This window comes from Gymnogyps californianus, chromosome 6, assembly GCF_018139145.2.
Source record: "Gymnogyps californianus isolate 813 chromosome 6, ASM1813914v2, whole genome shotgun sequence".
Lineage (NCBI taxonomy): Eukaryota > Metazoa > Chordata > Aves > Accipitriformes > Cathartidae > Gymnogyps > Gymnogyps californianus.
The window spans coordinates 10,465,428-10,479,808 of NC_059476.1; the positions used below are offsets into that span (position 1 = coordinate 10,465,428).

At 44.2% G+C, this 14,381-nt stretch overlaps 1 long non-coding RNA gene across 1 annotated transcript; it reads left to right on the top strand.

The window, feature by feature from the left end:
- The first annotated feature begins 6,109 nt into the window (after positions 1 to 6,109).
- Positions 6,110 to 13,630, top strand: LOC127018097 (uncharacterized). Its single transcript, XR_007766712.1, has 3 exons — positions 6,110 to 6,231; positions 10,366 to 10,428; positions 13,448 to 13,630. It is a non-coding gene; the product is annotated as an uncharacterized LOC127018097 (long non-coding RNA).
- The last annotated feature ends 751 nt before the right edge of the window (positions 13,631 to 14,381 follow it).

Genomic DNA, 14,381 nt, shown 5'->3' on the forward strand with positions numbered 1-14,381 from the left:
GGAAAACCTGGTAGTCAAAGCATACCTAGACAGGTGCTTCACTAACCGTGAAGCTACAGCCACATATTACAATGGCAGAGCCCACAGTGGAATTCCAGGGTTTCTCCTTCCACCAAGTAGTGCAACGTAAAGCATGTGGGGCTGGAAAACCAGCCACCATGCTTGGGCTGAAGACCTGAAAGGTCAGCGACAAATCACCACGTAGGATACAGCTTCTGTCTCTCCACTTTTGTTTTGTTTTCCAGAGCACACTGGAAAGAAATCAGTGAACCTACAAATGTGCTGATATGACCTCTTACATTGTTACCCTGGGCTTAGACACCAGTGCTGCTATGAAGCAGCTCTGCGCTGGCATGGCATTGTGGCATTGACATGCAAATGAGCAAAGCCAACAGAATATCTTCCAGTCCCTATGAATGCCTGAATTTTGTTGGGGTTTTTTTTATAGGTTGTATTTAGTTCTTGATGCTTTCATAGTCCCCCAGAATAACTTAGATGTATTCCTACTTCGACTGCTACAATTTTTTTTCCCCAGCAGACTGAGAGCCTTAGTGTGTGTTTGCTTATATATACATACAGATGTGTGTAAATTCAGCTTACTTTAGGAACAGGAATATTTTAAGCATTTCAACCACAAGAAAAAGCATATGATGATTGTTTGAAATTCCTTAGTGTAAAACAACTGCAGCTGCCCTGTCTTTCTTTAAAATAGTCAGAAAATCTGAGACCTAACACCCAGCAATGATTATTCACTCCCACAAACTGACAGTCTGTGTGCCATTCAGGAGGAAAAAAAAAAATACACTTCCCCCTTCCTCTTTTGGCTCACCAGGGATGAGCCAAAAACTCAACAAGTAAAACCCTGACTGAAACTTTTACTGCAAAATTGTTCCAGAAATGCAATTTTTGCATAGTTTAATTGTCTGGGTTTACATCCCCTAGAGTCGAAAACAACTCCCCGACCCCTTCTAGCAGACATCTAAAAGAAAAACACTGAAATCTTCAGTGGGTTTAGCTTACAATAAAGATACAGAGCAGGGTTTACGCAATCTTCCAAGTACTTAAATCCAGAGTTCTGGCTGATATTTGAGAAGATACTGAAGTTCACAGCACAGTTTACCTTGGAGATGCACAGTGGACAACTGCATCTTTTGCATATAGGCCACAGGAGAATCAGGAACACATTCATCTAGTACGGTTGAGTCAAAAAACTTGAGTACATTTTTTTTCCCCTTGCATTAGACATCAGGGGACATTGATAACAATGAAAGCAATAGCAAGGCTCTTCTGCTGAAACAGCTCACTCATTTTCAGGTGCCATAGAGATGTAGGTTTCTGTAAGATGTGCTGAATGCTGTTGGGTGCTGTTTCAAAGAGAAATGACATTTGTACCGTCCCAGATGCTTGCTGAGTGCCATTTCTAGTTTCTTCCACCTATTCCTCCCCAAATGGTAACTTTTTTACACTTGTCTCAATTATCAAAAGTGAAACCTGACAAACATTGTAATGAACTCTGGGCCAGATTCCTCACATGATCTATCACTTTGTGCAAAGCTAAGGAAGCATTTTTAGAATTTGACCAGCAAAAGGACCTCATGACTAAGACATGTATTTTAAGGCTTCTCTGTGTGCATTTGTTTTTTAAATGTATATAGCAATACATATTAAAGCACTCAGAATAGCTGAAAATTCTACCATTGCTTAATAATAGCATTTATTTTAACATCCTTGGCTATATATAGGATCCTGAGGTTCACATCCAGAGGGAGGGTTTGTTTTGTTTGAACCACAGTGGTGCAGTGGTCCAGACAGTCCTAATTTTATTTAGCTTAGGAAAAAACAGGAGACAAAGTGTTTTCATCTCCAAACATCTTCAATAAACCCATGGTTTATTGCTAATACCAGACCTCTGTGAATCTCATCCCCAGGCCCAGTATTGCCATTGATTACCCTGAGGTTTTCAACAAGCTGGCAGCCCGTGATTCCTCCAGAGGATGAGAACAGACAAAAATAAGGTGGGTGGGGTAAAAAGGAAGGGGATGTTTCAATTCAGAGGATGCTCTACTAGGCACAAATTGGCTTGAAAGAACAGGAACGTAAACAACACACCACCCTTGGCAATGAGCAAGTTCGCAAACAAAAATACCCCAGGACTTTTTGTAATGGTGCCTGATAAATATCAGAATGGCACGAGATTTCATTTAAATGTTAGAACTGAATTTGGATCTGAAAACAAAGAAGAAACATATTTCTTCTGACATTTAATGTTGTCTGATGACATGCAATTTCATTGCTTTTTCTTTATGATGTAATTTTTGTAAGTGATACCAGTTGTCATCAAACGTCATAAAAGCCAGACTTGCCTCAAGTCGTCAATATTTATTGTTCTCTTATAACAGAGCCTGTTTTGAGTTTGGTGCGCATGGCTTTAATTGTTTAATGGAAGAGTTAAGCCCAGCCTTTCCTAGTATAAAACACCAGGCTGAGATGGGTCTACTGACATGAGGCAATTGAGATATTCTGGCAGCTGGTGCAGCAAATGCCCCTTAAGAAAAAAAAAAAAGAAAAAAGAGGGAAGAGACAGGGATCTGGCTGGATGATGGGATTAGTAACAGGATACTGCGCCTTTTGCCTCTGGGTCAGTCATTCAAATCCTCCCTGGGTCAGGAGCACCCACCAAACCGCTGCCACTGCTGGGTCATTGGGCCCCCGCGGTCCGGGCTGGCAGGTGTCCCCAGCGTTACGTGTGGCATTAATTCACACCATGGTTCATGGGTGAAGCCAGGAGAGACCAGTGGGAAACAAACCTGCCCTGGAGGGGCGAGTGCGTTGAGAGCTGAGACCAGCCTGAGCAACTGCTATGCCCATGATGGTCAGGGAGACACACCCAGCAGCTCCTGGAAAGAGCAGGCCCTCCAAGCAGACCCTGCTCCTTCAGCCTCTACTTTGGGCCTCAAATCTTATATGTGATGGGGTCATGGGGAACAAAAACCCACAAAACACCCCCAAAACAAAACCCACACCCTGTCTTCGCTACTACTTGTTCTTCCACTGTTGTCCAAACCCTACATATTATAGGAAATAGTGCCCCATCCCTCAGAGGCACCGTGAGGGATCTCTCATCCCACAGACACCCATAGCGCCAGCCTCCCACAGACCCGTCCCACCAGTTCATTCTCTCCTTTCAGGAGTTTTCTAAGTCTCTGTGCCCCTCTCCTTTTGTCAAAGGGAAGCAGTTTAACTTCACGACTGTTTCAGGACTGACTGGAAGAAAAACTTTTGGCTACGTGCAGTCACTAAAACACAAAAACGAACAGCAAAAGCCCATTTAAAAGAGATGGTGACTAGAGCAGTGGAAGTCTGACAAGGAGAGGGATGTAACAGAGGGAGCAAAGACGACATTTTTGGAAGGAGCTCTCTGAGCTTGAGTGTCTCTGGGGATCTGCATAAAATTCACTGGAGCAGCTGAAAGCAAGGAATAAAATTCACCTGCCTTGTCAGGAGAACATTGTTCACAAAACCCTGCTAATTTGGCTCTTAAACCACACAGACTAACTCACATATGCATAGGCTCAGACAGAGGTGCTTCTGCTCGCTTGCCACATTTAGTTTAGCTGGGTGGGTTTTGTTTTATTTTTTTTTTTTTTTGTCCACACAGCTGGTAGAGGGAGCCTGTAGCGGCTTCAGCTCACATTTGTCTTTGTGAATATTTTATGTTACCACCCAGGATATCAGTACTAGATCACCCAAACCACAGTGCAACACAGGTGGTGTACAACTCGGATGCACCTAGGAATACACATCCTAAAAAACTCATGCTCAAAAAAAAAAAAAAAAAGGAAAAATTGAAATTTCAAGACTTTGTTTACAGTTTTAATTGGCTCTCCAAGTCTCCTCACACATGGCGTGAGGCAGACTGGATTTTGCTCACAGGCCTGCAACATAGGGAGGTTTGGTCAGGATCTATTAAAACCTGTTTTCATCACATGCTCGGCTTCCTTTAGCAGCGCTCTGAGACTGCATGGTTTTATTTATTTGTTATTTTGCATTTATCCACCCTGGGTCCTTCATGCACATTCATTAAGGAGATCTCACAGCTTGTCTGTGAAGTGTGTCGCTACTTCTGCTCATTGCATTTCATATACAGGTAAACCAAGCTGAGCAACGGCTTTGGGTGCTTGGGAGGATTTCTGGCAGCCGTGCAGAGTGCCTCCAAGGGGGACACCGGACATGGTGAGGAGTCCAGCCCTTTAGAGGAGGCTTTTGGGGGAACAGAGAGGCTGTAACAGTCACCCAGGTGCCACCTTCCCAGCTGTGCTCAGGGTGCTATTGTGCCGGTGGGAATTAATTAAGCCACTGTGTTGCTTATTGTTGGCTCTCCACTCGTTTCTGTAGCAGTAAACCCCATCAGGGGTGTGATGGAGCAGGTATGTGTTGAGCTGAAGTAGGGACCACAGAGGGGGACCCCTGCCAACAGCCAGCCACTGGAAAGCACGCAGGGCTGATCCAGGATGTCAGTGTGCTAATGGGGTGCAGGATAGACAGTGCTCACCTCAGGCATAATCAGCCTGCTGACTTCTGTTGGCACAGATGCATGCAGACCAGTTGCTTTCATCAACACAGGGCTGCTCTGCGTAATGGGAGGGAAGTCCAGAGCCCCAGACAATGGCAATGGGTTTGCCAGGCTGATTACTTAAAGCATGAGAGATGATTGCGTGGCTCTACACTTGCCTTGATGCCTCCTGGGATTTTGGTAGGCAGCAATGGTCTACTCGTCTCACAAAGGCTACCAGCTCAGGGCAGAGAGCACCATGGCCACTCTACTGTAAGGCCCTTAGCAAGGCTTTTCTGCATAGTAGGAACAACAGAACAACCAAGTTCAACAGAAGAAAGAGGAAAACATACTCTTCATTAGACCATGTGCCAGCACCTAATCTGGAGAACACCCCTTCTTTGCCCAGATAGGGCAAGATCTCACCTCAGGATCCAAGACCACCAGCTCAGGATACAAGCTAGCATGATTTCAGCAAAGTCTGCACCAGGAAGTCCTAAACCCCTGTTGTGGTTTAACCCCAGCCAGCAACTCAGCACCACGCAGCCGCTTCCCCTCCCCCTCCCAGTGGGATGGGGAGGAGGATCGGAACAAAAAGGGGAAAACTCATGGGTTAAGAACAGTTTAATAACTAAAGTAAAATGAAATATACTACTACTACTATTATAATAATAATAGTAATGAAAAGGAATATAACAAAAAAAAAAGAAATAAAATGCAAGAAAAGACAAATGATGCACAATGCAATTGCTCACCACCCACTGACTGATGCCGGAGCAGCGGGCAGTGATCTGCCCCTCCCGGCCAACTTCCCCCCAGTTTATATACTGAGCATGACATTCTATGGTACGGAATATCCCTTTGGCTAGTTCAGGTCAGCTGCCCCGGCTGCGCTCCCTCCCAGCTTCTTGCCCACCTGCTTGGTGGCAGAGCATAGGAAACTGAAAATCCTTAATTTAGGAAAAGCGCTACTTAGCAACAACTAGAACATCAGCATGTTACCAACAGTATTCTCACACTAAATCCAAAACACAGCACTGTACCAGCTACTAAGAAGAAAATTAACTCTATCTCAGCCAAAACCAAGACAACTCCCAACCATTGAGCCCAAATCTCCTCACCCTCAAAAGCGATGCATTCTGAAGCCTTTCTCCAGCAGCAGCTCAGCTTCCTGCCAGGCTCTCCTATATGCCTTCTCTGGAGCTGTGCCTCATCCTAGGTGAGCAGCACCTGCCTGAGGGTAGGACCCATCCCAGGTGGGGTCTATGTCAGCCCACTGGCTGACGGTGCATGAGGAGGTAACCCAGGGGAACCAGCTGTAGTTGCCCCTTTCCCTCTTCTGCTCGTCAGGGTGGTCTTTGATCATTTCCATTTGTTTTATGCTATGTATGTTATACTGCTGGGGAAAAATCTTCTCTATCTCCATCTTTGTCCCAACTCTGTGATAAGGGCTTGCCTCCAAGAAATTTGCAGGCAGATGAGAACTGAGTGCAGAGGTGGTGATACTAGCTCTGTTGGGACACCAGGCTAACATATAGCTTTTGCTCAGCTTGGAGCTCGGGTGCAGTAAGCTTGCATCTGCTTTCAAAAACCGTACAGCAGCTCTTCCATCTACTCTCATTTTCAAGCTTTGATCAAGAAGCCAGTGTTTTTCTTACTAAGAAGTCCTGCTGCAGAAGGTAAGGCAAAATATATGTTTATGTTCCTGACACTTCAGATCTGCATATTTTTAACAGAAAGGACTGAGTAAAGAACATTGCCTTTGCTAGATCACCTAGTCCAGAAGACAGTGTAGTGATACTATTTTTTTAAAATACTAGAAACCTTAAATATGGTTCCCTAGAGGAATGACACTTTTGTTACAAATTATTTTGAATTTTGGCTAAATGTTTCAGTTTTCCATTTCACTGCCAAACAGAAGTTCTACTAGCCTAGAGGGAGAGAAAAAATGGCCCCTTTCTGGTGCACAGGATTTTTAATTTAGTTTTCAAACTCCAGGCTTCTCTCAGTTATCTGTCTGCGCAGCTCTGTCACCTTGGAGAATGCTCTTTCTGTGACACTGGAGGACAGCCTCAGTGGAGAAATGACTTAGTAAATAACATGGAAGAGACCAGATGAGGAGTTGGAAACATGCGGGATGGCCTTAAATGTAAGCTTGAATAGAAGCATGAATTAGAGGATGATGAGAATACTGGCTGCTCTTTAATGCAGTGTATTCGTCTGTCCTAACGCCACCATTCAGTCTGGTTCCAATTCAGTATTTCTAATGATGGAAGGTCATTATGCAGATTTCTGGTAGCTACTGAAGCATCATCCAATAGAGGCAATATCTGGTGATCTCTCATTTGTTATAAAGAACTGGATGTACTAACCATCTGCATAGAATAACATATTGAATTTTGGGTGAGTGTCATATGATGTAAGGACTCCTTGATTTGTTCTGTGAAGATTAATAATGTAGGGACTGGGAAATTGCAGAGCACAAAGGGAAGAAAACTGCATTGACTGCTTTTACTTGCCAAGGGGAATCAATGTTTTCTTCCTGTTAAGAAATTGTGGCAGTGGAGGCAATGTAAGGAGATGTTATATATGTACCCTGCACCCCCACAGGTGTGCTCAGTCACTTGGAGTGAGGATGTATGGCAAATCTTTTCTTTGTAAAAAGAGAAGAAGAAAACTCATACTTACACAAACCTATTCAACAAAACACCCTCTGGCAGGTCCAAAGAAACCTATTTTCAAATAGGTTTTTCATCTCTTTAAGCAACATTAGCTGTCACCTGTGTGTGAGGAGACAGGCTGCAGTGTCCATGGAGAGCTGATGCAACATCTTGGGATGATAACTGGCCTTTAAAAGAGCCTCTGCTTAAAAAATGTAGTTACCCAATGTCGGTTTAATATTCCCTGCTTAGGAGAGCCTGGGTATGACTAAAGACAGTGGTGTTTAATCGGGCTAAAGAGCTGTTTAAACATACTTGTGACTGGAGTACAGTACAACGTGGCCAGCCAGCATGGAGAAGGCAGGGACACGCAGTGTGTTAGAGAAGCAAACGGCCCCTTCTTCTGCTCCACACTTGCAGTCTAGGGCTGAGCTGGGGCTCATTTAGCTCCTGATCCAGCAGTGCTTTTCAAACTGTGTCCTGTGGGCTAATTCCCGGCTGAGCACTGGAAAGTTTAGTTTGTATTGGCAGATGCTGGCTCCAAAAGGTAAACTGTGTGCCCTGCCTGCTTTAATAAAACAGACCTGTCCGTATGCACATAACCCTCCCAGCTTCTTCAGACCCTTTCAGTTCCTTGGATGACGCTGGCTGAATGCCAGACTTCCACTGCCCAACGAGCCTGTGGCTAAACCCACAGGAGAGGCTGGAGCACCTCGCAGTGTTGATAAAGCCAATTCTGCTGAAACATTCAGAATTTGATCTTTATCCAAAACATCACTGAGCTGAGCCAAAAATACCATTAGCTATTTCCATCCTTATCCCTAATATGCACACAATGAAAAGAAGTGAAACATGATGTTAAAAAAAGATTTTTTTTCAGCCATAAGAAAGGATTTACTCTGGGCAGGGCTCATTCTTGTTGTCATATCCATCTTTTGTTTTGAGAATTTGCAGATCCTGCAAAGCCCCTGGCTCATGCTCGTCACCACCTTTGGCTGTCAAGTTTCAATTATCTAATGAAATTTTAAAAACCCCAATTATTCCTTAACCTTAAAGCCATTGCTAACATGCAGTTTGACATTCCCTTTGGAAAGGTATGGCACCGGAAGGGCACCAGATATGAGCTTGGAAGCTTCCAGCTCTGGCCCAGATGCCCAGTGGGCCATGGCCATGGTGCTTAGTCTCTCTGCCTTTGTGCCCTGCCAGGGAAGGGGAGAACATTTCTCCATCACAGGCAGCCACGCAGGGTGGCTAGAGCTTTTGCAGTCTGGTATTAGTGACTGCCACTGTGACCCAGGGCAGCTGCACCTTCTGCACTGTAACCGGGTGCACAAATGTAGATTTCTAGGTGTGTGGCAGAGGTGAGTCCATGTGTGCTCCTCAATATTAAATGCAAACACAATTCCACTGAAATGCAAAGGAGGAGGAAAAGAAAGACAGCAATGCACACAGTTGAAGATGAGAAGGACAAATCAAGACAAGTCAATGACATCAGTGTTGAACAGAGTAAGGTTTCCAGGCATTTCAAGTCAGCCAGTGCGTATGGAAGTGAGTGGTGTGTCCTGCCAAAAAGGACGCAGGACAGAGTTTATAATGTGAATCCCAGGAGCATGCCGCTTACCACTAATCATTAATAATCTCCTTTGTTCCTCCACACAAAGGTGTGGGGCTTCCAGTTAAATACACTTTATGGCAATATCCACCTTGGATAAACAATATGCAATGCAGTGTAGTGTTCCTGTAAACTCCTTGGCCAAATAATTACTGCAGCTTCTTGTCAGTAGTCCAAAGGCTGGGGCGGGGGGGGGGCTTTCATGAAGAGGAGAGACTGACCTTCATGCAAATACTTCTTTGTCTGCTTCATTTCCCCCCTCCCATTTTCCAAAAATAAGACTGTTTTAGATGGCCAGGAAAGAGTTTGTTTGGGAATGGAGGTGCTGCATTTTGTTGTGGTTTTTTTAAAGAAATGTCTATGTAATTTCACAATTAGCCTACAGCAAAAATTAGCCCTTCATGTAGATAGACACAAAAAAATAGGCTGTTTTTGCTGGGACTGTAGTAAACATTTCTAAAACAGACGTAGCCTGAGGTGAAGCTATTCTTGTACTTGTGTTTAGAAAGGAAGGGATAAAAAATTATGAAATGAATCACTCCCGAGCAGATTAAAACTGTAAATGCCTGTTAAAAACACAGTCTCTGATCATGTGGGCAGATGGTGCGTCCTACTATATAACATCGCTACCTGGCAAAATGAAGTGCAATTTAATTGACAGACCTTTTCAAATCCACAGTAATACACCTTACAATGAGTGAGTCAGAGCCTGATGCTGTAACCCTTATTCTTGGGAGTAATCTTTACTCACCAGAGTAGTCTACTGGTTTCACCTTTTACCAGCTTTAAACTGGGGGGAAAATAAAGAATATCCATGGATAAGTTTTTATCTTTGTTAAGATGACACATTCTCTTCACCCATTCAAGAAATATCTTCCTCTCTTATCACCCTCTCAAGGTCTTCAAGTACCTACATGGGGAAGAGATTTCTGATGGAAGAAGGGTCTTTAATCTAGCAGAAAAAGGCATAATGAGATCCAGTGATTGAAAGCTGAAGTTAGACAAATTCAAACTATCTTATCTAGGAGCTTGGTAGATTCCCCATCACTTTTGAAGTCTTTAAGAAGATATCCAGTCTTGATGTAAAAGATATGCTCTAGATCAAACAGAAGTTATGGGTTTGATGCGAAAATTATTGGGTGAGGTTCTGCAGTCTGTGTTATGCAGGAGGTCAGGCAAGGGAATCATAATAGTCCCTTCTGGCTTTAAAATCTGTGAAGCCCAAACACGACTTCAATAAGGAAAAAGCAAGCCACCCTGACGACCTCTTCTGCCCACAGAACTTTAATTTTGGAAACAGAGGCTGGTTAAAGCAGTTCATCAGCCTTACCTGGACTCTGCTTAGCAGAGTATTCGTAACACCTCAGGTTCTTTCAAAGAAAGAAATTTGAAAACAGTCTAGTTTCTATTTAATAAAAGTAGTTGGAAAATGCTGACTGGTTTCTCAACCAGCATACAGCTATTTCTTTTAAAAATATAACAATTTTTTTTATTTTAAATTTTCACATCAAGTCTTTTATGTTGTTTCTCATAATTTTCAGCATCTATTTATTTGATGCTCCTATGACATACTCCTGCAAATGAAGAGGAATTGAACTATTTAGGTAAGATTCCTATTCTTAATTACATTTATAGAGCTGCTAAGTGGGGAATAATTAATGTGTTATAATCATATTATTTTTATTGCTTTTCTACTCTGTAGCTAAGTTAAGAAACAGCTTTCAAATTGAGTCCCAACAATACCAGCTTTCACAGCTTCATCTTGAGTCTTGGATAATTTTCCTTAAATTGCCAGCTCCAGGAGTCATGTGAATATATGAAAATCTTGACATTTCTTTTCAAAAAAATAATCAGTGATGGTGGTTGCCAGTAAAGTTTGGAAACATGATACTCACTCCTCAAATGACCTAAGCAAACAGCTAAGTAAATAAACACCTCCATTTCCTTTTTCATCTTAAAATTTTAAGCAAAGCCCCTGATTCTGGAATTTAAACATTTGAGGTTGGCAGTCCCCAGGTGTATTGAGACTGAACTTCTCCCATGTGAAAGGAAAAGCCAGCTGGGGGAGAAAAGGCCACCTTGGTTTGCGTGGCAGTGGCTTAAAAATCCTTATTTTTTGTAAATAAACTCTCAAAATTCAAGCGCCAACAAAAGGCAAAGACCTAAACATGCAATTAACACTTGGAGATGCTCACGGCCTGGTCCAGGCGCAGGGACTTTGTGTGGCTTCTCCCAACAGTACCTTTACCTTCTGTAGCAGTTTGGAGGGCGGCCGCTCAATCGGCCCTTTGAGCTGTGATGAATATTTGGGGAAGGATGCAGCAACACACACCGTGGTGCTGCCCCGCTTCCCGCACCGCCGGTGGTAAATATTTGCTTCAGTGGCAGCCAGATGTTTCCTGCACTGGTAGCATTAAAGAGGCTAAAAACAGTTTTCTGTGATACAGAGATGTTTTATTTGCGTGGGGCTGCTGCCATGCTCCGTGCAGGTTTTGGGCATGGGGTTTGTCACCTGCACTGCTCCTGGAGGTGTCCCTTGCCCTCAGGGGCGCAGAGGTTGCCCAGAAAGTCCTGGCACTTGCTGGGAGCCATCACCAGCTGGGGAGGGAGCTGTAGTGGACAGAAGAGGCTGGATGAGGTGTGAGTCCTTCTGTCATTCGTGCACACCTTGTGTAGACGGGAGCTCAAGCTTTTTCCAGAGGGATTTCTCTGCTTGGATGCTATCTCAAGCCTTAGACTGTCATACCTTCATTTGAAGAGTAACAGTACGGATCAGCAGCAAGTTGGGCAGAAACTCAGGGCTTAAATGTGCTTAAATGACCATGTGGACCTGCTCACACTGGCAGCAGCAGGGTCCACAAATGGGCTGTGGTGCAGAAGGTGTGTGAAAAATGGCAATAATATGTAAAAGCCTCTTTAAAATCTCCAGTCCTTAAAGAGGCATGGACACCCCGCAGGCTCTCCAGCTCTTTTCTGTTGTCATCTCACTCCAAACTGTCACAAGATGTCAGTATTTTCAGATACTCCTGCTATGGCTGAGCAAACAGCCTCTCCGCACTGTCTGGCTGACTTTCAACGGCATAAAATTCATCCATAAAATTGAGCCATAAGGTTCACAGCAGAGTGGCGATACCACAGAGAAACTCAGCATAGGGACCACATTGAGTTTCAGCCTCCGGCAGCGGGATCAAGGCACAGTCGTCGTTTCCCCTTGGCCCTGGGGTACCTCTAAGGCACTCGGTGCTTGAGCTGAGGCAGGTGATGCTTATTTGGAGCTTAGTGTCAGCATGGAAGTCCTCAGAGCATAAATGCAGCAGGGTGAACCAAGAGAAGGAGATGTGGTAAAGCAGCAGTCAACTTTGTCTTTCCGTCTGTGGTTTGACACGTGCTACAGGATTGCCCTTTTAGGGGGGATCCTAGAGACTCAGAGACAGGCCATGCTCTTGTCGCAGCCTCCCCATGCTGGCAGTGTGACAGACAGAGGGATGCTGCTCTAGCACCCAACTTGCTCCTATCAGGCATGATGCAATGAGCAGAAAGGATGCAGGGGGGAAAGGAAGCAGCTGAGACTGTTAATGTGATATTATCTAGCAAGATGGTGCTTGGGCAGGTCTTGGGGCTACTGTATTAGGGTTAACGCAGCCCTGATTTTGAAGCAGATCTTGCTTCCCCTCCTGCCCTTGAAAAATCCTTTTGGAGTGCTCTGGGATGAGAAGTTTCTTTTAGCTTGTAAATTCATTAATCCCAGGTTTCCTTGCACAGCACACCAGCCACGATGACCTCTGGTGGGTAGTTCAATATCCTGCCTATTGGTATTTTCTAAGGTCCTTCTACATCCAAAGACCTTAATCCAGACCCCTTTTCACCCATGTATACATAGAAGGATTTGCAGGGACCCAAAGTCATCTGCTCTTCCCAGCAAATACAGAATACGTAATTTCCTATCCATTGCTGATCCTGCTACTCTGAGGCACAGGGGTTAAAAAATGGTGAAGCCTTGTGCTGAGAGCCCTGGACCTTGTCCTCCCAGTGACTCGTAATTCCTACTAACAGGAAAGTCCACTTGTAAAATTTAGGAGGAGCACCTTAACATGAAAGGCATCTACATTTACAGAGCTATCTTCAAGGTCCCTACAAAATCAATGCATGGGTTACAAAATCAATATGGGATCCTACTTTGGAAGCTTTGAATTACCCTTTTAGGGAGTCACTCATTGCCATAATCTAAATAAGAAAAATAATATCCTACTAGGCAACTGATAGACTCCACCAGTTGGATAGCACTAATGTCCCCTCGTCCCACCAGACCTTCCTGGCAGTATTCAGTGACCCCTCCAATGGGGACAAATGGTGCTGTATGAGAATTTTTTCCCATCTTCTTTATGGGACTTTTGTCCTTCTCAAGGCCCAAAGATTTTTTTTAAAACAGACCTTTGTGGAGTCTGCCTGTGAAGCCACGAAAATTAGCATGATTTCAGATAGCAATGTGTTACTGGGAAAAAAACCTTGTTCCATTGCATAGAAAACTCCTAGGAAAAATAAATAGGTTACAGTAATGTTTGTAACTCAAACAAATCCATCTGAGTTGAGCCTTTTGTGTTAATTCCAAGGTATTTATTTCAGACAGATGCTCTAGGTTGGATGTTTCTGTATGAGAGGACAGCTGATTTACGCCGTGATTGTTTGCCACCGAGCCGTCCTGCTGCCTCGCAAGCCGCACCCTTTGCTGCCATCCCGAGGTTTGGATTTGATTTCCCTCGAGAAAGAAGCTGTGTTCACATTCCCCATCCACCTGTGTTGCCTCAATACAGCATTGTATGTTTCCTGCTTTTTTTTCCCCCACCCCCCCACCCCCCCGAAGTTGCTCTCATTGAGTGGCATGAAGGAAAAAAATTTAAAAAAAAAAAAAAAAGCCCACCTCCTACTAAGAGGACTAAGACCTGGGGAGCCAGCGAAGAGGAGAGGCCGTTGCCTCTAAAGTTCAGAAATAAAAAAAATGACTCATTCTTTTGAGCTTGCTGTTCCCTGATGTGACACTGTGATCAGTATCAAATGCTTGGTGGCAAGGATTTTTGTCAAGCTTTCCCAGCTAAAATAGATTTAACCTACCAGTTGCTCTTTGTGGGTTTAACAATGTGTGTAACAATAAAGGGCTGCTGCCGCTGCATTGTTAATACATGAATAGTCCCGGTTCTCTGTATTTACTATTGTGCACTGCAGATTTCCAGGAAGGAGTGTTTGGCTCTGGCTATTGATACAGGTCCTGTTTTGCAGAGGGAGCTGAATCAGCCCCTCGGCGATTAGTCAATGCGAAGGCACAGTTAGGATTTAATTGAAATTAAGGAAAGCACCTGATTACCTTTGAACTGCTCACTGGGCTTTCTCCCCTGTTCAGAGATGGTGCGCCTGGGTTTCGCACTTTGTCGTCACTGCCTCTGGATGCAAGCAGTTCACCCTGCGGGCAGGAAACTCACAGAACGCCAAAATCAAAGAAGAAATCCGCTCCTTGATAGCGGTTTGTGGTCTGCTCTTGGCTGGGGCTGGCCAACAGTGCAAT